Below are 25,464 nucleotides of genomic sequence, written 5' to 3'. Positions count from 1 at the left end.
TTTCTAGAGAGAAGGCAGTTAGTGGGGACAGTCCAGGGTTGGAGTTTCTGAAACATGAGCAGTGATAAGACAAGGAGACAGTGGAAATAAAATTAGATTTACAACGACCTCATTGCTGTTTTTCACACATGACATCCCATTTCCCAACTCTGAGAATTTTTGCTGGTTGTCCCCCATGCCTGGAACTCTTTACCTTCATCTTCACCTTCTGGCTTTCTTCAAACCTCAACTAAAGTCCCAGTTATGCAAGAAAGCTTTCCTGTTTCTCTTTAATCTTAGTGCTTCCCTTCTGGGACTATCCTCCAATTTATCCTGTATAGATCTTGTTTGTATATTGTTAATTGTTTGCATGTTGTCTCTCCTATTAAACTGGAAATTCTAGAGAGCAGGAATCCTTTATCTTTCTTTGTATTTCCATTGTTTAGCAGAATGGCTGCTGCATAGTAGGTATTCAATAACTCCTTGTTCTCTTGGTTTGACTTGCAAGCTCTTTTAATACCTATGGTGTCCTTACCCTGGGGTTCTTTATTAGATTTGAGTCATTTTTGGTATGGGCCCTTTCCTGCCTATGGTGCCCTAAGGCTTAGGATCTGTTATGATTGATTCAGAGACCCTATGACAGCTATGATTATTGGATCTCTGGGATTTGAACTGAAAGCACTTCAGCCTTATATGGTGGGGCATTAGACATAGCCAGAGACAGTTTGCATGTGGACTGAGCTCTCCATTGGCAGAGTTAGGAATCAAAACCAGGTGCTATACCCATTAAACAAGTGGTGTGTAAAGGTTCAAAATATTGCTTACGCCAGCATAATTTTCTTTTGTGATTGCAGCGTTTGAATAAGTGGAATGTTGGAGATGATGGAATCTAATTGATAATTTCCTTACTATTTAACCTATAGATAATCTCTCTTTTTAAAGTGTGTATTATAATAGTGATGATGCAAGAGAAAAAGCTTGCAATGCAAATGTAGTATAAAATTATATTCTTTGTTAAAAGAACAAGTTAAAACAAGCTGATCTGTAAGCAATTATTATCTTCATCAAAATTCCTCACTCTTATGTTTTGGTTTCATTGACCCAGCACGTATGCTTTTGGTTAATTAAGAAAAAAGCCTTTCTCAAACAATTGGACAAATTTAAAACAAATATTAAATATTTGTGCTTATATCTTAATGCAGCATCAGCTCAATAGGAAAAAGAAAATAAAAGAAAAGCTTGGCAAGAAAGAAGGGATCTCAGAAAACAAAACAAAACAAAATTGAATGCCAGGAATATAAATATAAATTCTTTTACATGATGATAGTACCATCTGTATTGGTTATTTTCATTATGAAGAACAACTTTCTTTGCTTTTTTCCTTACCTTTAAGCACTTGGTTGGTATTTGTCATGCTTACTGGGTGCCAAAAAAGGAATTTTTCTATAGGGGAATAAATTTCAAAAGACAGCCTGTTTAACCTGTGTGTATGTGTATGTGTGTGTGTGTGTGTTATCTAAAATTGAAAAATGTGTGTTCAGCATAATAAAGAAACTGTTTAGATGCTTTTTTTTGGTGATCAGATGATTCAAGGCTAGATTAGTTTTTAAAATTCCAAGTTTGCACATATGCAAGTCACTGTGAAGAATGTGTCTTGGACAAGATTGAGGAAGTTTGGTTGAACAAAAATAAATCCAGTTCAAACCTTTCATATTTCACAGGTGTGTTAAGTGCTTTCTACTCTTTCCCCCTCTATATACTAAGCATACAATAGCATACAATATTCCACAATTATTTTTTGATGATTACATAGTAAAATAATTATAGCTTGATACTTTGGAAGATACTTATGATTTTATTAATATGTATACTTTGTTGACCACAGCAGATTGAACACTTCTCCATGCCTTTTTATCTTGTGCATTTTCCATCCATGTCTTTCTATATATCTTCCAAAGATCTATCCGATGAACTGAAATTGGTGGTGGTGGTGGGGATTTTCCTCCATTAATATTTATATAGTTAGGGTTTTTTTAAAATGTTAAAAATTCTTGTGTGATTTTCATTCTGACAACTTTATTAGTTTTTTTTTTTTTTTTTATCATTTGTCCTCTTTTAAGATGCTCTAATGAAGTTTTCATCCAATATGAAACTTAAATTCTTTTGAAAGCAAGAAAATTCAAATGATAGTTTCCATCATTCAGCTGCATTAGAATACAATTGAAAAATATGATTGTTACTAGAAACAAAGAAGATTTCTCACTTGGAAATAAAAAAAAATTATAAAAGGAAAAACCATGGTATACATTACAACTTGACTTTCTTGAATCTATGAATACCTTGATCTTTAAACCCAATCAATCTAAAATTATCTGATAAGTTCCCAGGAAGAAGGAATCTAGGACTTACAGAAATTATCAGTTTTTGGGAGGAGTTTATGGTGCCATTAGTCTGAGGGCTGCTTTATTTCTTTTACTCTTTCCACCCTCCCCGCTGTGTAAATTAACTACAATGAAATTATGACTTTGAGAGCCTTTTTTAATCTTAGTATAATTCTAGAAACAAGAAAAGCAGTGGAAGTATAAAATATTTTGTAAAATAATTTTTGAACTTAACTTTCCTAACAAAAACTCTGTTGAACATATTTATGTAGCTCACATAAAGTTTCTTTGACCAACTTGGTTTTTCAGAAACATTGTGTGTGTGTGTGTGTGTGTGTGTGTGTGTGTGTGACTGGTTCCATGTAAGTCTGGAGTTTTGCCAAAGGACATCCTTATGCTGTACACACAGGGAGATGTGACTCTTGATCAGCTGAGAGAACGCTGAGCATCATATGGAATTACTTGTGTGAGGGATTTAAGTTTTTGGGGATATTGGGAAGAGGCTTCTGAGACACACATGGAATAAGTCATCCCAGGGAGGCAACTGAGAGGAAAAGACTTTTGAATGGTAGAACCCGTCAAGCTATGAACATATGTATTATTTCAGCTCTAGGGCTTACAATTCTAGAAACTGCTGAGAGTGAACCTCTTCTGGATGAGATGCTTTTCTCACTCTTTGAACTGAGATCTATCTCACTTGCGGGTACATTCTTTGATGTAATCTAGTCTGTAGACCATCTATGATTTTTGCTTGCTATTTTGCTTGGATAAAAACTTGAATTTGTTTAACATTTACTATTTGTAGTGGCTTCTTGTAGAAATAGTATTTGGTGGGAAGGTAGTAATCTGACTGGTATAAACTAAGGGCTACCTTTCCCTATTAAGAGTGCCCATCAATTGGAGAATGGCTGAATAAGTTATGGTGTATCATTATTATGGAATTCTATTGTGCTATAAAAAATGAGGAGCAGGATATTTTCAGAAAAACCTGGAAAGACTTTCATGAACCAATGCAAATTAAAGTCAGCAGAATCAAGTGAACACTATACATAATAATAGCACTATTGCACAACGATCAATTGTGAATGACAACTATTGTCAGCAATATAATGATCTAAGATAATTCTGAAGGACTTATGAAAAACAGTATACACCTCTAGAGAAAGAATCTGAATACAGATCAAAGCATACTTTAAAAAAAAACTTTATTTTTCTTAGTTTTTTGTTCTTTATTTTCTAACATGACTAATAATGTAAATGAGTTTTGAATAATTGCATATATTGCATATGTATAATCTATATCAAAGTTCTTGCCTTCTCAGTGAGGGGGAAGGAACGAGAGGGAGGGAAAGAATTTGGAACTCAAAATCTTTTTTAAAAATGTAAAAAATTGTTTTTACATGTAATTGGAAAAAAATAAAATATTAAGTAATTGTGGAAACACCTTTTATTTTGAGCCCTGAAGCATCATATCATATCTCAAAATTAGAGGTATTTGAAGAATGGCAAATATACATATGTATTACATATAAATGTTTCATATTTATATATAATATGTATCCTATATAATTGTATTCTACATCTGTGTGTATATTATTTATATGTATTTCCACACACGTGTATCTATGTATAATTTTAGTCCAATACCTTTCTTAGAGCTGGGAAGAGAGATGACTCAGCTTTTTAGATCTTTAAAAACAAATTACCATATTAGCCATATCCAAAAAAAATGAAAAAAAAAGAGAGAAGAAAATATGCTTTCATCTGCATTATGAATCCATCAGTTCTCTCTCTGGAGATAGAAATAATTGTTTCTTCATGAATCTTTACTAAGATAAGAAAAAATATTATTTGCTATAAGAAGTGATAAAAGAGACGGTTGATTTCAGAAAAACTTGGAAAGACTTGCATGTACTAATACAAAGTGAAGTGAGCAGATTCTGAAGAACAATTCATATAATAATAGCAAAGATAATCAACTTTGAAACACTTCGTAAGTAATGAAGACTATCCATACTTGTAATAGATCTTGTTTTTCTTACTTTCTCTACAGAAGAGGAAGGAGGAAGATGATTTAAAACTTAAAATAAAATTGAATTGAAAAATAAAGGTAAACAAGAAGACACTGGTTACTACCAATTCCGTCTCTCCCCCCCAAAAATAAGGGGTATCTAATAAAATTGAACATTGGAATACAACAGCCCCCTCTTCACCCCAATAGAGTACCTTCTTTTCTTGGACTTAGTTATCTTTTCTTTTCAATAAAATAAAATAAATATTTTTTAATGCCAACAGAAATTCCTCAGGTTCTAGGGGAAAAAAATCCTCTTCCCTTCCTTTCCCTTCTTCCCTTCCCTTTCCTTTCCTTTTCTTCTTCCTTTCCCTTCCCTTCCCCTCCCTTCTCTTCCCCTCTCCTTCCTCTCCCCTCTCCTCCCCTCCTTTCCTCTCTCTTCCTCTCTTCTCTTTTTTTCTCCTTCTCACTTTCCCCCTCACTGTGTGCCAAAACTTGCTCCAGATTTTCATTCTTTTGTCCATCAGCACAACAGCAGAAGAAACTATTCATTGGTGGGACTGTGTCAGAAAAAAGTTCTCATGAAAACCAGGAAGCTATTTACGAACAGATGTGGCATTTTATAATCACATCTGCCTGTTTACTAAAATTGCTTCTCTGAAGCTCTTTGGTAGGCAGAAGTTGTGCATCAGAATGCCCACAAACAAACTGCAGGTTGCAGTTCTGCTGATGCTGCAAATTGACAGTGAGATGGACATGGACTCTTTTTTTTTTTTTTTTTTTTTTTTTTTTTTTATTTAATAGCCTTTAATTTACAGGATATATACATGGGTAACTTTACAGCATTAACAATTGCCAAACCTCTTGTTCCAACTTTTCACCTCTTCCCCCCCCCCCACCCCCTCCCCTAAATGGCAGGATGACCAGTAGATGTTAAACACATCAAAATATAACTTAGATACACAATAAGTATACATGACCAAAACATCACTTTGCTGTACAAAAAGAATCAGACTCTGAATTATTGTACAATTAGCTTGTGAAGGAAATCAAAGATGCAGGTGTGCATAAATATAGGGACTGGGAATTCAATGTAATGGTTTTTAGTCATCTCCCAGAGTTCTTTTTCTGGGTATAGCTAGTTCAGTTCATTACTGCTCCATTAGAAATGATTTGGTTGATCTCGTTGCTGAGGATGGCCTGATCCATCAGGACTGGTCATCATCTAGTATTGTTGTTGAAGTATATAATGATCTCCTGTGGACATGGACTCTTGACTTTACTATAGATTAGAATTTTTTTTTATATTTGTGTGTTTGTGTGTGTGTGTGTGTGTGTGTGTATGTGTCCCATAACAGATTCAAATTTAAGCAGTTTTTCTTTGGGTAAAAATATAGTAATTATTAAAAGAGTTTTGTTTTTTTTTTCCTACTAGTCCACAGAGAGTACCATTTTGAAAGAAAGTATATTCAGTAATTTTTCTTGTGGATTTACTACTTAAGTCTGTATTGTGAAAATACCTTATTTTCCCCTTTTAAAACATTTAAGTACCTGATTTAAAGGTTTCTTAACTTTTTCTGTTTAAAATGTTTAAAATAGCAATGATTTACTTGGGATACAAAGTTCTATAGAAATCAGTTTTGAGTATGTACTTTGCAAAAGCTCATGTGTTCATTCTGAATGTATTTGCTTAAGAAAGAAATTAGATAGTTGCTATGATGTGTGCATACACTTCTTGCCCAGGTGTTGTATTAAAATTTTCACTTCACAGAAGAACCAGATTTCTAAACTACATTTCTTTTGGAAAAGAAGAATTAATCTCTTTTTTAGTTGGAGAAAGTCATAGACATTGGCAAAGATGCAATTCTTGATTTAAACTCTTCTCTCCACCCCATTCTCTATTCTATTGTTTATGAAGAAAGAAGTTAAAAAAGAGAGCAAAGAAGAAATGGCAAAGCCACCCCTTTAATTAACTCTAATAATCAAGAACAGATTAGTGGTGGCTATGACTGAAGGAAGAAGCAATGGCAACTGGAGAAAAATAGACTGGAGCTTTTGATGCCAAACTGGTATAAAAGCTTATGTTCTGTGAATATATTCTGTGAAGAGAGAATGAGAGTCTGATTATGTAAAAAAGAAGGATTCAGGATGAGTTTTAAAATAAAATGAGGTTTTATTTATGAAATATGTGGAGAAGATCAGGATTAAATTAAACTGAGCTGACAGTAAATAATTAGTAAGGTACCTCATTATATCTAGTTGTTTACTTTCTTTTTAAAGAAATTGCTCTTTAGGACTATCTACATTATTATGTTTTAAACTATGTGCCATTAAGCTTTTTAAAAAGTTATTAGTATTTCTTATCTTTTAAAAATACATTATATTGATATTTTTTGTTTTTATGCTATCTACATTTCTAACTATATTCATCACCAATCCTAAATACCATGTAATATAGAATAAAAAAAAATCTGAAAATTAGCCATTATGTATTATACCTATAGTATCTCATCTCTGCATATTTCATCTTTGAGGCTCAGCTTAGTCATCATAATTACAAAGCATTCAGTTTTTATTAATTTGTTTTTGTTATTCATTTCATTTATTCATTGTAGTTGTATATGTTGTTTTCCTGGTTTGATTTATTTTACTTTGCATCAGTTCATATAAATCTTCCCATGGTTTTCTGTCTACCTCATATTGTTTTCTATAGTATTATATGTATATAAATATATATTTAAAATATGTACATATGGCATTACATGTAATATATAGTATACATATACATATATATATTATTTCTATGGTAATGTTTTCTAATATTTCATCATATTCATGCCATAATTTGTTTAGTTATTCTTCAACCAAAGGTCAAACTTTGCTACACAAAAAAATGATGTTCTAAATCTTTTGGTATAAGTGGGGCTTTTCTTTTTGTCACTGATCTCCTTGGGTTATATGCCTAGCATTGTAATCTCTGGGCCAAAGGGTATGGGTATTTTAGTCAATCTTTTTGTATAATTCCAAATTGCTTTCCAGAATGGGTGGGCCAATTTACAATTCCACTGACAATGTGTTAGTGTGTTGATATTTCCACAACCCTTGCAATAGTGACTATTCCAATTTGTTGTCTTTTCTACTTTTCTGAATATGAGATCAAATCTTTAAGTTGTTTTGATATGCATTTTTCTTATTATTAGTGATTGCCTTCTCATATTTGCTAATAGTCTGCAGTTCTTATGAGAACAATTTGTTTATATCTTTTGATCTACATTCTTCTTTAATATTTGTCCTTAGATTTTAGAACATAGAGGTTCCTTTTTATAAAAAAAAGGGGGGGGGGGAGGAAAGAGGGAGAGAAGAAGTATTTTAGTGCTTTCCATGTGCGACACACTGTAGAGACAAAGACATGTTCAGTAGCCTCATCATCTTGCAAGCTTCCATCAATCGTATTCAACTCCTCATTAGTACCTTTGGTAACCCTTTATTTACCACCCAGCTGCACTCTATTGGATTTCATCACGTATTAGATTCTTTTTCTTCCTTAGTTTTTCAACTTATTATTATTAATTTACCTTTGCTTACTTTGTTAATATCATATGTCTTCCAATGCTTCTTCAAATTCTTCAATTAATTGTTTCTTGTGCTACAGAAATATCCCATCATATTCACTCTAATTTGCTCTAATTTGTTTAGCCATTCCCCAACTAGTGGACATTTACTTTATTGCCACTTACTCATTAACCTTTCTGACTTGTTCTTCAAGTTCTTCAATGGCATACTCTCACTTTTTCATACTCTCCCTAACTAGTGCCCTCCTCAGGATATTCATGCCCCATTTCTTATCACCAGCTGTCTCTTCCCTTATTCCCATTCATCTTAACCTTATTCTGAAATGCCCTATTCCATATCTACTCATCTCTTCCAAGGTAGCCCCTAGAATTCCTGTTCTGTAATTTCCCAAACCTTAATTTTGAAGCTCTTACTGTCTTGTAACTTACATCTTTTAGCATTCACTGAGCCTGGCTTTCTCTTGTTGAAATGACATGTTTCTGACCATCCATTCTAGTACTGGTTGGATTTTCACTCATACCTTCCACTCCTGTTAGGATTCTTACAAGTCAGTGGAATTGATAGGCACTCTGGGAGATTCACAAGTCAGAATTCAGTCAGGAGATTCACAAGTTCAGTGAAGGAGATTCACAAGTCACAGTTCCCACAACCCCACTCTCAGAGGGGGAGTCAACCTTTGAATTCACACCTTTAAGAGATCATATATAAGGAGCTCCCATAAGCCAACTAGAAACTTTTGGGAGATTGAGAAAGCAGGATTCAGTTGGGCAGAACGAAGGATTCAGAGGGAGGATAGGCTGAAGCTGCCAGAGGCAAAGGACAAGCAGCAAGAGCTCTTGGAACCAAGGAGAGAGATAGGCTTCTAAGAAAACTAACTGGGCTATTTTGAAGGAGACAATAAAGGATCTGGATTTGAACTTCTGGCTACATTTGAGTGATTATTACATAAAACCAAAACTAAGGCTGCCTCCAGAAGCTCCCCAAGAAACCTGCTCCCAGAGAATGATTATATTTTAGAAAAGAAGAACATTACATTTTGGTGCCCAATGTGAGGCTGACAGGACTGTGATTTCAGTGGAGAAGCTCCGATCCTAATCTCAGTGGAAAAGCCTGTGATCCTGATTTCAGTGGAAAAGTCTCCTTGACCCAGAAATTAGGGTGAGTACAAAAACAGACAAGGAAACTTTGTTAAAGGACTAAAGTAGTGCTTCAGCTGAAATGGGACAGATATTTAGAAAGGAGCCTTCTCTTCAAGGAAAATGTTTAGAGTGTATTGTCAGGGTTATGAAAAGCCAAGGTTTGATTATAATTTGGGAGCAGATCACTGACCTTTTAGAAACTGTACAGTACATATCTCCTTGGTTCTCTATGGAAAAAGAATTGGATCTAGAGGAGTGGAAATTAGTAGGAGAGCAACTTTGTCAATCCTATAATGGTAGTGGACCTGATTCAATTTCCAAAGACACATTTAATACATATAATTTAATACAACTGGCTTTAGTAAATTATATAAGTTATATAATAGGGAAAATGAAGAAAGAGAAGGAGGGGGAGGAGCCAACTAAACTAGGTGAAAAGGATGAAGAATCAGATAAGAATTCACAGCAGGAGAAATTAGATCATTCCCAATCCTCTGACCTACTTCCCTCAATTAACCCTTCATGGGTGGAGGGAGAAGGAGGAGGGGGAGAGCCAGTAACATAATCAGCACCTCCTATGAAGCAGCCTATGACAAGATTAGAAAAGGCAATAGTTAAGGCAAAACATGAAGGAGAGGATGTATCTGATTTTATAAATGCATACCCTGTGATTGAAGGGATTGACTCTTCAGATCAAAAAAAGGAGAAGATACACTCCTTCTGATCTGGAAAAAATTAAGGATTTGAAAAAAGGTTGCACTCTTTATGGGGCTACATCATCTTATGTTAAGATGTTACTAGATATTTTGGCTTATGAAATCTTAACCCCGAGTGACTGGAAATCCACAGCTAGGACATGTTTAGAACCTGGACAAAACTTGTTGTGGCTTTCGGAGTATCATGAATTATGTAGGATTCAAGCCAGACACAATAGGCAAACAGGAGTTAATGTACAAATCACTTTTGACCAACTAGCAGGTGAAGGTAAGTATGGAGAGAATTCAGAACAGATTAATTACCCCACAAAAGCTTATGAGCAGATCGCAACTGCAGCTATAAAAGCTTGAGGTACCCTTCCAGGAAAATATCAAGGGGAAGCCTTCACAAAAATAGAGCAAGGTCCCAATGAACCTCTTGCTGATTTTGTGGGACGTCTGCAGACAGCTGTCACAAGAACCACTGGAGAAAATGCAGCTACAGAAATAATGATCAGACATCTGACTAAGGAAAATGCTAATGACATTTGCAAAAGAACTATATGGGGACTACACAAAGATGCTCCTTTAGAGGAGATCATAACACGCTGTGCCACAGTGGACGCAAATACTTATTATACCCAGACTATGATGAACATGGGAAGACAGAGTCCCTCTTGGCAAGGGACTTCTAGAGAGAGTCGTCAATGTTTTCAGTGTGGAAAAATAGGACATCTGAGAGCTCACTCAGAGATAGAGTGAGAGGACAGGGTGAGAGAAAACCCAAAGCCCCATGTCTAAAATGCCACATGGGCTTCCACTGGGTCTCTGAATGTAGATTGACCTAGAGAAATGAGAGGCAGGCCCAGCTCCAAGATATCATACAAAAGACAGATGGAGCATGATGGCAGCTGAGTTTACACTCAGAGAGTCTTTAGAAGGTCAGGACTCTGATGTGATCAATCAGCCTAAAAGTAATCACATGGCAGAAAGGGATTACATGTTCAATCAGCCAAAAAGCAATCAGATAGCAGAAAGGGATTACAATTGGGGAGAATATAGGCTTTTTAAACCAACAGGACAGTGTCCAATGCAAACAGCTCCAATGTAATTGCCAGGTGATGAGGAGAGATTTAGAAAGTGGTAAATAGAAGGGAATTAGATAGGTTAACTGCCTGGGAGAGAGGGTTTGTTTGTATTCCTACAGACAGAGATGGAAACAGATGGAGAAGGAAACAGATGGGTGGCAATGAGCACCTGGAGAGAGAAAAAGAGAAAAACTTCAAAATAAAGTAGAAGACCTAAAACGCATCTGACACTGAAAGAGCATGGCTGATAATGAGACTGTTAAAGAACTCTAAAACCAGCAGGAATCATTGGATTCCTTGAGTTGAAAAATTGTTGATAAAGACTGTTGCAGGACTTGAAAACCAGCAAGAATCATTGGATTCCTTGAGATAAAAATTGTTGATAAAAACTGTTGCTGGACTTGAAAACCAGCAGGAATCATTGGATTCCTTGAGATGAAAATTTGTTGATAAAGACTGTTGTAGGACTTGAAAACCAACGGGAACCACTGGATTCTTTGAGATGAAAAATTCTTGATGACACTATTGCAGGACTTCAAAGCTTGCAGGAATTATTGGATTCCTGGCACATGAACTAATGGACAATGGATTCCTTTTGGACTGTTTTTAGGACTTATGGACATGTATAAATTCTTCATGTTGATTCATGTTATTTGTTATGTCACTTCTAGCCTGTGTTATATTGCTATGTGCTTATGTAATTTATATAATTATATGTAATCCCATATTGATGGATTTTTGTATTTCTGTTTCAAATGAGCCCTTTCAGAAACCCACTAACCTGATTTGATTTCCCATTTCCTTTGGTGTTTTCATCTCCCTTCCTGAGATGTCAGGGAGGGCGTGATCACCTCCTTTTTATGGTGTTTTCACTCAAAACATTTTTTTTGAGCAGTCAGGAAAGATGTAATCACCTTCTTTTTTGGGGTTCTCACCTCCTTGAGAAGTCAGGGAGGTCATGACCACCTATGTTCTAAATCAAAAGAAAGCAGGAGATGTTAGGATTGTTACAAGGTGCTAAGTCACTGGAATTGATAGGCACTCTGGGAGATTCACAAATAAGATTCAGTCAGGAGATTCACAAGTTCAGTGGAGGAGATTCATAAGTCACAGCTCCCACAATCCCACTCTCAGAGGGGGAGTCATCCTTTGAGTTCACACATTTAAGAGATCATATATAAGGAGCTCCCATAAGCCAACTAGAGACTTTTGGGAGATTGAGAAAGCAGGATTCAGTTGGGCAGAATGAAGGATTCAGAGGGAGGAGAGGCTGAAGTTGGCAGAGGCAAAGGACAAGCGGCAAGAGCTCTTGGAACCAAGGAGAGAGAAAGACTTCTAAGAAAACTAACTGGGCTATTTTGAAGGAGACAATAAAGGATCTGGATTTGAACTCCTGGCTGCATTTGAGGTGATTATTACAGAAAACCGAAACTAAGGCTGCCTCCAGAAGCTCCCCAAGAAACCTGCTCCCAGAGAATGATTATATTTTAGAAAAGAAGAACATTACACACTCCCTGGTCATGGATTCACCCTCTACTATTATCATTCAGACATTTTTTTGATGTTAATATTCTATTCAGATTTTTCTCTCAATCTAAATCTTGGTGGCCATTATCTATCGTCCCCTCTCTCTCTCTCCCCCCCCCCCCCGCCCCAGATATTCTCCTTCTTTCCTAATTAACCAAGTGTCTGGTTTGCATTCTACCCCTATTCCTACCTGCATAGTAGAGAGCTTCCATCTACATGTTAATTATTCCTTAAATGCCCCAGCTTTCCAGTTCCTTAGTTGACTCAACTATTACTATTTTTACACCTCAACTATACATAGAAATATTCAAACCATTGATCTTATGATTAATTGAAATTGCTTAATATGATCATAAACTTTTGTCATTAAATGTAGTTAGGTGGTACAGTGGATACAGTGCTGGGTCTGTACTCAGGAAGAACAGAATTCAAATCCAGCCTCAGATATTTATTCACTTTGTAACGCTATGTGATACTAGTTGTACAAATCACTTAACATCTATTGATCTCAGTTTCCTTATCTGTAAAATAGGGATAATTCCTATGATATAGGATAGTAGTGAGGATCAAATGAGAAATAACTGCAAAGCATTTAGAACAGGTAGGTACTTTATAAATGTTAGCTATTATTGTCATTATTATTCCTCTCACTGTGACTTCCAATCCCTGCATTCTTTAGTTCTCTCTTGGGCCATCATCCCCATTTTTATCTTAGCACAGCACCTAGCATATATTAAGTGATTCATATACACTTGTTGATTTGTTGACTATATAACCACCTTGGTGAATTTATTGAATTTTACATTTTTTCTACATTCAGATACCTTGCCCTCTTGTCCTCTTTCCAAGTGCATCTTGCCAAACACCAATCTCTATCATCCACTATCTTCATTCCTATTCTTATGCTGCTAAATCAGTCTAGAGAAAAGTCCCAAAATAGTCATAACTGGGTCCACTACAAATGTCTTATATAAATTCAACAAGACGCTTTCATGTCAGCTTCTTCCTAGAGTTTTACTCTCCTGTGAGCAACCTCATTTTCTCTCTCAAAACAAGAAGTACCTGAAATGACTGAAGACAACAAAAAATACTTCCCACTCTTGCTAACTCCACTATTTTCTACCCTGCCTGATATATTATTTAGGGCATTGCTCTCCAGTAATGAAGGCTTTGGGGCTTTGGTTACAGTCTTCTCCTGGGCTGGAACTCTTTGCAGTTCCTTGCAAAGACCGACCTGTACTCTACAGGATAAAGATAAACACTTTACACTTTACAACAACAGGGGTGATTTTCCTTATGTCCCAGGTAACCAATCTTTGGTATCATTGAAACCTAAATAAAACAAATGCACATTAATACTACATAGACATGGAAGACTCCTCCTATATGGAAGGAGGACATGGAACTTTAGAGCTCATCATGTAGAAGGCCACAGAGAATACTACAGTGATAATATGTCTAACTACTTACAGATTCCTACTCATGCACATTTCAAAAGTATGTCCATAATATAACAGAAATCAACTAAAAGCAATTAGCAGGGCTAATTACCAATGCAGAATTTAGTTAGAGGCAACAATAACATTATTAATAAACTGACATATGGAAAATGCTCAAAGTGACTATTGATTAGAGAAATGCAAATTAAGAGAACTCTGAGATATCATTTCACATCTCTCAGGTTGGCTAACATGACAGAAAAAGATAATGATAAATGTTGGTGGGCTTGTGGGAAAACTGGGACACTGATACGTTGTTGGTGGAACTGTGAACTGATCCAACCATTCTGAAAGCAGTTTGGAACTGTGCCCAAAGGGCTACCAAACTGTGCTTACCCTTTAATCCAGGAGTGTCTCTTCTGGGTCTGTATCTCAAAGAGATAATCAAAAAGGGAAAAAGATCCATATGTACAAAACTGTTTGTGGCAGCCCTTTTTGTAGTGGCAAGAAACTGGAAACGGAGGGGATGCCCATCAGTTGGAAAATGGCTGAATATGTTATGGTACGTAATGTTATGAAATATTATTGTTCTATAAGAAATGATCAGTAGGGTAATTTCAAAAAGGTCTGGAGAGACTTACATGAACTGATGCTAAATGGAGTAGAACCAAGAGAACATTGTACATGGAAACAACAAGATTATGTGATGATTAACTCTGATGGACGTGATTCTTTTCAACAATGAGGTGATTCAAGCCAGTTCCAGACTTGTGAGGGAGAGAATCATCTGCACCCAGAAAGAGATCTATGGGGACTGAAGTCAGATCACAGTATAGTATTTTCACCTTTGTTGCTTGCTTTTTTTTCTCTTTTGTTTTCCTTTTTGATCTGATTTTTCTTGCACAGCATGATAAATGTGGAAATATATTTAGAAGAATTACACATGTTTAACCTATATTGGATTACTTGCTTTTTAGGGGAGCGGGTAGGAGGAAGAAAGAAAGAAAACTTTGGAGCACAAGGTTTTGCCTTGAAAACCATCTTTGCATATATTTTGAAAATAAAAAGCTATTATTTAAAAAATAGACTGATAGGAAGCAGCTAGGTGGCACAGTGGATAGAGCACAGCCCTGAAATCAGGAGGACTTGAGTTCAAATATGGCCCCTTAATACTTCCTAGCTATGTGACTCTGGGCAAGTCACTTAACCTCAATTGCTTCAGGGGGAAAATAACAATTAAAAAATAGACTGACATATGAAATACAACTTTAATCAATATATTTTATACAAAACAATTGATAGACATTACTATAGCATGAACATAATATGAAACAGTCAAGTAAACATAACAGCAAAGTAAGAAATATATTCTGTCATGCAATAATTCACACATATTGATACAATCATATGCAATGACACACATGGTGCATTTCACAGGCCCATCTCTGATATTGTTTCCTGGATCCATGCATAACTGTATCTTCAAGTTTGCCAAGCAGAGTCTTGAGGGAAGCCAGGAAAATTAGCGGATGGGGGTGAGGAGGGAGAGCATCCCAGGCGTGGGGAATGGATTTCACAGGGCTATCTTGAGTGTTGTTCCCTAAATCTATGAGTAACTATATCTTAAGGTTTACCTAAGCTGAGTCTTGAGGGAAGCCTGGAAAACTGGGGAGTGGAGGGGAGGAGGGAGAGCATCCCAGGCTTGGGGGAAGGACAGCCAGTACTAGTCTGGATTGTAAAGTGCATGGAAAGAAACTTGATTCTAAACCCTCTGCAGTCTAGCTGCTCACCTTTATCAGTTAACTTAAATTGTTCTCTCTCAAGTTACCAAATCAAATGATCTTTTCTCATTCTTCATCCTTCTTAACTTCTCTGTACTCCTTGTCTCTCTACTGATCACTTTTTGAATCTTTTCTCATCTTTACATTTTAAATACTGCTCTCTCCTGATTCTCCTACTTGACTGATAATCTTTACTGGATCTTTATTTAGTTCATGGGGGTCTCTTCAGGCCCTCTGATCTTTTTTATTCTTTCATACTCCACCCCCATAAGCCTCATATAGGTGTTCAGGAAGGATTAACATTTTTGGTGTGAGGGCCCTTTTCTGGGCTGCTCCACCATCTTTGGTGTCCACCTGGCACTTAACATGTGGCTCTCAGAAGCTATAGCATATGTAGCAACCACTGCCCAATAATCCTTCTTAGGTAAACCTTAGGTGGGCTAATCAGGTTGCGGGTAACTGAAGGGGTGTCTACCCTAAGCAGGTGAAGATTTCCCCTTGTGCAGTAGGAAGAGGAGAACCATTTGTTCCAACATCCTTGAAGGAAACCGAAGCAAGCACTGGAGAATCCTTAGATCTTGGTCAGACATTGAAGGTCATCTACCAAGGTCATCTACTGCATCCTGGGCAGTTGCCAGTTGTCCTGATTTTTGGCTTGTGACTGAACTTCCATGACTCAGGAAGAATGAGGTTGATACCTTTGTGCTTCCCTCTGTGATGTCATTGGTCCTCTTTGGAAAATGAAGGACAACACTGAAAATGTTACTGCATCTGACTGATTCCTAGAAAAATTCTAGATTGTCCTATTAAAGAGGAAATTAGCAAACACCTAAAAAGAAAAAAGAAAATGAAGGATAAGGACACTTTTTTTATACTTGTTAATCTTATCAGTTATCATGAGTTCAATTGTCATCTTTATGCAATTGATCCCCAGGTCTAAATATCCAGCTGACTCTCTCTCCTGAGCTCCAGTCTTGTGTTATCAATTGCCTTTTGTTTATCTTGAGTTGGATATTCCATAGGAATTTCAAACTCCACATCTAAAACAACTTATCATCTTCCTCTCCCTTTGCCCCCTGGACTCTTTCCTCTTGAACTTCCATGTTACTGTCACCATTCTCCCAGCAATGCAGGCTCATAACTGCTGTATCTTCCCAAACTTTAAATTTACATTTCCCCCCACGTACCCAATCTCTTGCCAAATCTTGTCCTTTCTATCCTCACAATATCTCTCATATATATTTCCTTCTCTCCGGTCACTGCTCTGGTGCAAGCCCTCATCACCTCTTGTGTGGATTTTGGGTTACTCTCCCGGCCTGGTTTTTCCCTTCTCTAGTCTATCCTCCATTCAGCTTCCAAAGTTCAGGTCTGACTACATCACCTCATGATGCAGCAAGCTGCAGTGGCTCCCTGTTGCCTCCACATATATTTCTAAAGTAACCTCTTTGGCAATTAAAATCCTTCACTACACAGTCCCTTCTTACCTTTCCAGCCTTCCTCTGTTACTCCCCTCTACATACTACTGCCCTACTACATCCAGGGAGACAGGCTTATTAGCTGTGTTGTTTTTTTTTTCCTCACATGATACTCAGTCTCCCAATTTAGTGCTTTTTCACTGACTGTCTGCTATGCCCAGAATGCTCTTCCTCCTCACCTCTCCTTCCTGATTTCTCTGGCTTTCTTCAAGACTTAGCTTAACAGGTGGATTTCAGAGAAACCTGGAAAGACTTACACGAACTGAACCTGAGTGAAATGAGCAGAACCAGGAGAATACTGTACATAATAACAGCAACATTGTGCAATGATCAACTGTGCTCTTCTCAACAATACAGTGACAAATCCAAAAGGTTTGTGATGGAAAATGCCATCAGCATCCAGAGAAAGAACTATGGAGTCTGAAATGAAGATTGAAGCATACTTTTTCACTTAATTTTTTTTTCTTTCTTTGTGGTTTGTCTCTTTTGTTCTGATTCTTAATTCACAACATGACCAATATGGATGGAAATGTGTTTAACATGATTTTATATATATGGCAAGCAATCCAATATAGGCTGTACACACACATGCACGCACACACACACGCGCAAGCAATCCTATATACATATGTGTGTGTGTGTGTGTGTGTGTATTGATAGCCTATATTGGACTGATATATATATATATATATATATATATATATATATATATATATATTATAATATATATATATATATATATATATATATATATATATATATATATATATTATATGTAGCCTATATTGGATATATATATATAATATATATAGCCTATATTGGATATATCTATATCTATATTCTATATTGGATTGCTTGCTGTTTTAGGGAGGGAAAAAGAAGGAAGGAAGGAAGGAAGGAAGGAAGGAAGGAAGGAAGGAAAGAAGGAAGGAAGGAAAGAAGGAAGAAAGAAGAGAAATTTGCAATTCAAATGAATGTTGAAAACTATCTTTACATGTAATAGGAAAAAATACTATTAACTACAAAAGAAAAAAAAAAGACAGCTCAAATCAACAAATTAACTGATTACATCCATAGCCATTATACCTTTCCTCTGAGATTATCTCCCATTTGCCCTCTCTATATCTCGTATATACAGAGTTGATTGCTTGTTGTTACACTCTTTAGAATGTGAACTCCATGAGGGCAGGGATTCTTTTTGTTATTCTATCATGAATACAGTGTCAAAAGTAAAGAACTAAAGAGTTTAATTCTACATCCCAAAGGATTCTAACAGATCCTTAACTATGCTGCAACTTCTAAGAAAAATGACTGCTATAATTATATATTACATGAGATATAATTATCTTCACAAAGCATCTGAGGCTACTGTTTCCAGAATATAAGAAAACTTGGTTTAGTTAATTATATTAAAGAAAGAAAATCATTTACAGATGGAAGATGTGGAAGAGAGGATAAAACAAACAATAGCCAGGTTATTATTATATAGCCCTTATTATATAGCAAGCATTCTACAAGCTCTGGGAATACAAATACCAGCAGAAGCCCCGCCTTAAGGAGCCTATATTCTAGGAGAGAAAAACAATGTATAAAAGGGAGCTGATAAAAATGGGGGAAGGGAAGGTACTCTAGTTGGGGCATGATAGAGAGGGGATCTGGGACATCATAAACTGGTCAAGGTTTAAAGAGAGCATGATAGCTCTTGAGAGTTCTTTCTTCGATGGGGGTTCAAAGAGGAGTTCACCAGTTGGAATAAGAGGCCTTAGGAGTGGAGACTATCCAAATTAAATAAAGATATTCTCAAGATGAATATTTTTATCAGTAATTTGGATAAAGATATTGATGGTATTCTCATTAAATGTGTGGTTGAAACCAATCTGTGTGTATATTGAGGGAATCTAGCTAACAAACTAGATAACAGGATCCAAAAAAAAAAAAAAAAATAGCAACTTCAAGCATTGAGCTAAATCTAATAAGCTAAAGGTCAGTTGAAATAAATGTAAAAATCTTATATTTGGCTTTAAATCACTTCACAAATACAGGAGGAGCAAGGCAGGGTTATTTGAAAAAGAGCCAGGGTATTTTACTGTGCTGAAAATTCAATATGAATTGACAAAGAGCTATGGCTGTCCAAGAAGTGAGTGCAACCTTGGGGCTTCATTAAAAGAGGCATAACTTTCAGGAATAATGGGATGCACTCTGTCCTGGTCATACCACATCTGCAGCATTGTGTTAAATTCTGTGTGACACAGATAAGGAAAGATATCCACAAAATGGAGAGCATCCAGAGTGGGGCAACTAAGATAGTGAAAAGCCTTGAATCCATGGTGGATGGTTAATGGCACAGGGAAATATTTATACTGGAGAGCAGAGAAATCAGGTAGATCATGATAGTTATATTCAAATATTTGAAAGGTTGTCATCATATGAAAAAGTGATTCAGCTTGTTCTGTCTGGCCCCAAAGGATAGGATCAGATCTGTCCATGGAAATTATAGAAAATCTAAATTAGGTTTGAAGTCAAGAGAAGCCTTCTAATAATTAGGATTGCTCCAAGTAGAATGGATGGAGTTTTTTTTTCTTTGAAGATCTTAAAACAGAGGGTAGAACATAACTTGTGGGATGATAGAGTTGGGATTCCATTTGGAATAAAAGTAGAACTAGATAGATGGCTTCTGAGTTCCCCTCTAACTTTCAAATACTGTCCTTCTAAGAAGTCCTATTGGTAACCATGGTTTTGAGAGTATTGGAATAGTTATTTGTGGAAAAGGGGAAGAATATACTGACATTTGTATAGTTACTATAAAAGATGCAGGTGATATGATGAATTTCGAATGACCTCAGGGGCAGGAGGATCTGGATTCAGGTGCTACCCCTGACACAAATTCAGTGACTGGCCAAATCATTTGCCTTCTTGATTTCTTAGGAAACTAAGTCTATAAGCTGTAGATCTGGGTGTAATCTGCCATACTGGAAATAGTATCTTCATTGAAAGTGCCCCATCCCAATGAAATCAAAGATGAAGTGGGGGGGGGGGGGGAGAGAAAGGGTAGGGGAAAGATGTAGCTTTAAACACATTCAAATGGGTCTCTGTGTGCATATGTAAAAGCTCCCTAACTTAGATATCAGAAACACCACATTTCTCTTATATACAGTTATATCATATTTACAGTGACCATCTTGCAATTTGCTAAATATGTATTATGGCTATTAGGTCCAAATTTCAGCCACTGTCAACAATGGCAACATTAAAAGAACATTGCATTGGGTAATAGTTTTCTAAAATCAGACGAGGAATAAGTGACTTTCCTTTCTTCATAAAAATTGCCCAATTTTGCTATTTTTGTTGTCCAGTGGTTTCAGTTGTGTCCAACTCTGTGAGTCTGGGTTTTCTTGGCAAAAATACTAGAGTGGTTCGCCATTTCCTTTTCTAGCTCATTTTACAGACAAGGAAAATAAGGCAAATAGTGTTAAATGACTTGACTAGGAGTCACACAGCTAATGAACCTCTGAGGTAAAATTTGAACTCAGGTTTTCCCCACTCGGGACCTGATGCTTTTACCCACTGCGCCACCTAGCTGCCCAACATTGTTATTAGTTGAATTTAGATTTATTGTAATACATTGTAAAATGTGTATGGAAGTTTAATTTCTCTATAAGAGAAATTTCTTTCTTTTCTTTTTTTAAAGAAGGGGTTTTGTTTAAATGAATGTCTCATTCTCAGCCTCTCCCTTGACTTTTATAGTTGAATTCTAGTAGTAGCTAGTTATGAAATCAATCACTAAAGACAGAGGCGAAATCAATCACTAGAAGAAATCTTGCAGGCTTCTTTGAAGTCGGTGATCTTGACGGATGTCAGCTCTAGGACGAAGAGATCTCACCATGTCCCTATCAACAAATGCCAATGGCTTCCTGTTACCTGCAGGATCAAATATAAATTCCTCAGTTTGGCTTTTAAAGCCCTTCCCAACTGGGCTTCCTCCTACTTTCTACTCTTCTTACTCCTTTCTCTGTATACTCCATAATCCAGTGGCCCTGCCTCTGTGCTGTTTCTCCCACAAGGAACCGCATCTCCTTTTCCTGTACATTTTCTTTTTAATTCACTGTTCCCCATTCCTTGAATACTCTTCCTTCTCCTGGCTACCTTTGGCTTTCCTGGTAGAACAGGCTTGGTTTGAGGAAGTGGAATTTGGGAATCTTCTTCAAAGAACCTTTCCAGATCCAGTTGCCATCGACCTGGGGCTGTATATATCTCCATGGCGGTGATTTTTCTGACATTCCTCTTCAAAATTTTCTGTTTGATGTGGTCGAAGAACCTAAGCAACTAAGGAAGTTTGCTCACATTTGGGACAGGCGTAAGGAAAGTTTGTCCAAGATAGAATTCAGCTCCCCGAAAGGGAATGAGAAGAAACGGCAACCCTTCCAAGGCTTATTGAGGTTAGTCTTTTTTTTCAAATTGTTTCCTGTATTTCACAACATTACAAAGATTTCTTGAAGAACTCGGTCTTATTGAATCTGGAACTAATGAAACCTCTTAAATATTTGATTACATTTTCACACAGTTGCTACCAGTGTTGCTTCTGACTTGCTGCTGTGAAGACCACATGGACTTTGAGCAAACACACTGCAATAAGTTGTAAAGGGTTAATGCTAAAATTGGTTTTTTTAATTGCTCTTTCCTTTGGTAAGGGGAAAAATAGATGTAATCTCCTTGGTTCCTGCCACTACTTTTATTTGATCATGAATTAGTTAAATTATTTCCAGCATGTATCTTAAAAGTCTCCATCATTTTTGATGCAGGCTCTGCAGCTGAGTAAATACTTCTTCAGGAAACCTGACAGTGGATTTGGCTTGTGCTTTGAAACATGCCCTGGCCTTAGATCTTGCTCTTTCTTGTTCATTCTACACGAGTTCGTTCCGTGAGAATGGAACTAGGTTTGTGAAATTCCAGACAATTTTCATTGTTGCAAGGAGACGGTAAGACCTATTTGCAAGAATTTATGGGGGAAGAGGAGGAAGGGAGAGGGAGAAGTTATTTTTTTTTCTTTCTGGTCTCCCAAACATTTTATCTAGAGAATATTTTCGGTTCAAATTTTAGGTGGGTTGCAAGATTGTTTGCCTTCTTTCGCTTTATGCTATGCTATTCAGCCTGGTTTCTGCAGAATTCCACCAAGCATTTGCTTTAGATCTATTGCTAATTCCCAGCAGGCCACTGCTTATCATTAAGTAACATTTTGGGGAGATCCTGGTTTTGCATAATGCATTTAGGACTCGTTCTCACACAGTCCTTAGCTTCCAGGGCAGATTTGGTCCCGCGCTGGTTTGATGGACACAAATAGCCCTTACTCCCCGGTGGTTTCTCAATTAGCTGCTACAGGTAGTATTAGGAAATAGGTCACAAAGGCCCTCCTTCTCCTGTGGCCGAACCGGCCTCCCTTAGACTACGGACCAGAAGAAAGGAAGAACCTTTGAGGTTTGCTCGAAGGCAAGCTAGCTTGCTCAGGCAGCCTTTCCCAGACTCTCCCAGCTCATGCATACCAGCAAAGTCCCTTTTTTCCCTCAATGATTGAAACCATCTGGACTTCAGAAGGGTCACGTGTGTGTGAGAAAATGACATAAAGTTTCAGCCTTTCTTGTTTTCCGCTCTTCAAAGTAACCCAACCTGAGGCGGACGCTGAGGAGGTAAGCAGAGAGGCGTCCGCTCAGTCCGGGCACCTACCCCACGACGACCCCCGGGCCCAATCCCCCTCATCTCCCGCTGGAGCCCCAGACCCCCACCGAATCTCCCCCTCGCACACTTTCCGGCTCCGCATCCCGGCTCCCTTCACATCGACATCCTGCACACACCCCTGCTCGGTCCCTGCACGCCTACCTCGGCCTCCCCGCCCCCCGAGCTCCCCCCTCCTCCCCGCCCCCGGTCTCGCTCAGTCTGGGGCAGAGGCACACCTCCTCCACGCCCCGCTCCTTCCAAATCTGCTGCGGGCTCTGCAGCGCTCGCTCCGCTCGCCTTCCCCCCGGAGCCCTGCTTGCGGCTGGGGGCGCGGATGCGGGTCCCGCCGGCTGCCTGTGCCGCGGGCTGCCCGCTCTCCGGGAGGCGCTTCGGCGGATGGCCCGACTGCGGCGGGCGGGCCGCGGAGGTGAGTGTGGCCGGGGCCGGAGGGGAGCGCGGAGCCAGCTGGCCGGCCCGCGGCTCCCGGACGCTGCGTGGACGGGAGGGGGCGCGCCTGCCGGGCTCCGCCGGACTTGGCGCTGCGCTGCGCGGCCTCCCGCCCGCTGCCCGGGCTCTCCTTTCTTCCCAGATCTTCGGGGCGAGGGGGGGGGGGGGGGGAGCAGCGTCCCGCTCTGGCTGCCCTTACCCGGGGCGCAGACTGCGGGAACTGCTCATTAGCCGCCGCAGGCGCACGGGCTCCGGGCCCGGAGCACCCCTTGCAAGCAGGGTGCCTGGGTGGGCTTGCCCTTCCCAGTGTGTACTCCCCAGCCACAGCGAGCGATCAGGGTGCAGGATTGTGGGGACTGGAAGTGTCCTACCGATGGGGATTGGACTGGGTTTGGGGGCTCCAGGTATTTAACGGGAACAGAACCGAATGGGAGAAGTTGCTTAAGGCCCCCCCTTCACCCCCCCTAACTTCTTGCACATAACTAGCCGGGCTTCCCGGACGCCTGTGGAATGGAATCGAATGCCCCCCGTACCTTTCATCTCTCCCCCAAGTAGGTCTGCTGCTTATTCCTCGGGGTGCTTTGTGGTAGGGCTGTGTGTGACATCGAAGCTCTCTGGTGTCCTTATCCCCGCCAGCTTTGGTCCTCCTCCGATGTTCCCTAGTCGCTACAACTAGAACTTCTGGGATAAGCTTGGACTCTGTCTGCACGGTATCCTTTTCCTTCCGGAAAATCTTATGCTTTTTGAGGCTGAGATTCTGTGCATCTGGGATTCTCCAGTCCCTGGACCAAGGTTAAATTTTAATTAGAAATGAGTCGAAATAAAGCAATTTTTTTTTACCCCCTTCTAGTGTACAGACTTTGAAATTTGGGCCACAGAAGAGAACTTCTTTGGAAAAATAAATAAGAAAGCGTTTAGACCTCCTTGTAACATAAGTTGTTGCCTCTGCAGAATATTGCTTGGGCAGCAAAGAGGGACCAGAAAGAGAACAGTTAGTGACTTTTGGAAGTGGTGTTAAACTGGGACCCCTTTTTAAAGAGAGCAGTCTCAAGCTAAGACGTGTGATGCTTTTGGTTTTAAAAACCTAAGAAATTTCTGGTGATCTGATGAGTAAAAATGATTCTTTTGAAATATTTTTCTTTTGAAGGAGATTCTTTCTGAACTGTCTGGTATGTAGCCAATAAGTTCCACCACTTAAGTGAGCTGTCCAGTTGGAAACTTAAGTACATTTATTGGCCATTCAATCGGTGATAGTTAAAAATGGGTAATCCCACATTCCAAATTTAAGGCAGGTTTTTGACATTGGGCACCTACCAGTGGTTTAATAGAAAGAATATAAGCAACTGTTTCTTCTACTGTAAAATTAGGGATTAAAGTTCCTTCTTTAACATTCTCCGAATAGGGATTTTTTTTTTTTTATGTGTACACCATTGACAAACATTGAGTACCTGCTGTGTGCTTTATGCAGGCTATGAGGCACTGCTCCTGCCTATGAGAAGTTTGCAGTAGCTCATAAGATCAGTGTTTTTGCCTTCCAATTGGAAGTCATCTATATAAAAAAAAAATATATATATATATATAATAAAAAAAATAGGGGGTTTAGCTGAAATTCTTTCTAGATTTTAATGCTATTATTTTAAGTACAAAGGAAAAAGGGGAAAGGAATAAGCCAGGAATGTGCCAGACACTGTGTTAGATGTTTTACAAAAATTATTTCATCTGATCTTCCCAACAGCCTGGGAGGTAAATGCTATTATATCCTTATTTACCAGAATGAGGAAACCCAGGTAAACAGAGATTAGCCTGCTCAAGATCACACAGCTAGTAAGTACCTGAAGCTGGATTTGAACTTGTCTTCTTGACTCCAGTGCTCTAAACTCACAGAAATTATCCATGGTCAGAAAAAGCTTCTTGAAAGAGGAATTTGAACTAGACCTGAAAAGAAGATTTAGATAAGTAGGAAGGAGGAGAGAGGATATTTTACGTCAGCAAAATTGAGCGAAGGCAGTAATATTTTGGGCATGCTTTTGCAATAAGGCAGTAAATTGGGAGAATAATGGGGGGGATGCACAAGTTGGACAGAGAGGTTAATGTCAAATTAATGAAGGATCTTGAATGTTTCCGATTAAGGAATTTAGATGTAATTTTGTAGGCAATGAGGATCTGATGAAAGTTGTAAGAGAGATGGGTTCTGGGGAAGGAGGGGGCTCAAGATGGTTA

At 38.3% G+C, this 25,464-nt stretch overlaps 1 protein-coding gene across 1 annotated transcript in view; it reads left to right on the top strand.

Annotated features, from left to right (window-relative positions):
- Positions 1 to 22,947: 22,947 nt before the first annotated feature.
- The window catches only part of DENND2B (DENN domain containing 2B), a 200,096-nt gene continuing 197,579 nt past the window's right edge, over positions 22,948 to 25,464 (top strand). The window contains exon 1 of the mRNA XM_031941941.1: positions 22,948 to 23,224. The gene's annotated coding sequence lies outside the window, so the exon portion shown is untranslated. The remainder of the gene's footprint in view (positions 23,225 to 25,464) is intronic.

Source organism: Sarcophilus harrisii, chromosome 6 (genome assembly GCF_902635505.1).
Source record: "Sarcophilus harrisii chromosome 6, mSarHar1.11, whole genome shotgun sequence".
NCBI lineage: Eukaryota > Metazoa > Chordata > Mammalia > Dasyuromorphia > Dasyuridae > Sarcophilus > Sarcophilus harrisii.
The sequence above is the reverse complement of the archived record's forward strand: the minus strand, read 5'-3'. Positions and strand labels throughout refer to the sequence as shown.